Source organism: Festucalex cinctus, chromosome 5 (genome assembly GCF_051991245.1).
Source record: "Festucalex cinctus isolate MCC-2025b chromosome 5, RoL_Fcin_1.0, whole genome shotgun sequence".
Lineage (NCBI taxonomy): Eukaryota > Metazoa > Chordata > Actinopteri > Syngnathiformes > Syngnathidae > Festucalex > Festucalex cinctus.
This window is the reverse complement of record NC_135415.1, coordinates 5,890,833-5,891,196: the sequence shown is the minus strand read 5'-3', so window position 1 is coordinate 5,891,196 and position 364 is coordinate 5,890,833. Positions and strand designations below refer to the sequence as shown.

The window sequence follows — 364 nt, the reverse complement described above, 5'->3', positions numbered from 1 at the left end:
ACCGTTCCTTTAACACAAAATAGTACAATCAACTTCAACTCAAAAATCACACTAGACTTCCACAATTAAAGAAGTTCTTTTCCATGAAACACTATTCATCAAAGAGACTATTTTGTGTTAGCTCAGGGTCGTATGACATGACAATTTATCAGCGAGTTCGCTATCAGCTCTAAGCACTGTGCCCTCCGCTCAGAGCCGCAAGCCGCGTTCACTCGGGTTCCTGTTTGGGCCTCGATCGATCCCGATTTTGACAAAAATGAGTCAATCGAAGCCTCACGTTATGGGCGCCACATGCGGCTAGCTCAGTCGGTAGAGCATGAGACTCTTAATCTCAGGGTCGTGGGTTCGAGCCCCACGTTGGGCG

General features: G+C 47.3%; 1 non-coding gene across 1 annotated transcript; it reads left to right on the top strand.

The window, feature by feature from the left end:
• The first annotated feature begins 286 nt into the window (after positions 1–286).
• trnak-cuu (transfer RNA lysine (anticodon CUU)) lies at positions 287–364 on the top strand. Its single transcript has one exon. It is a non-coding gene; the product is annotated as a tRNA-Lys (tRNA).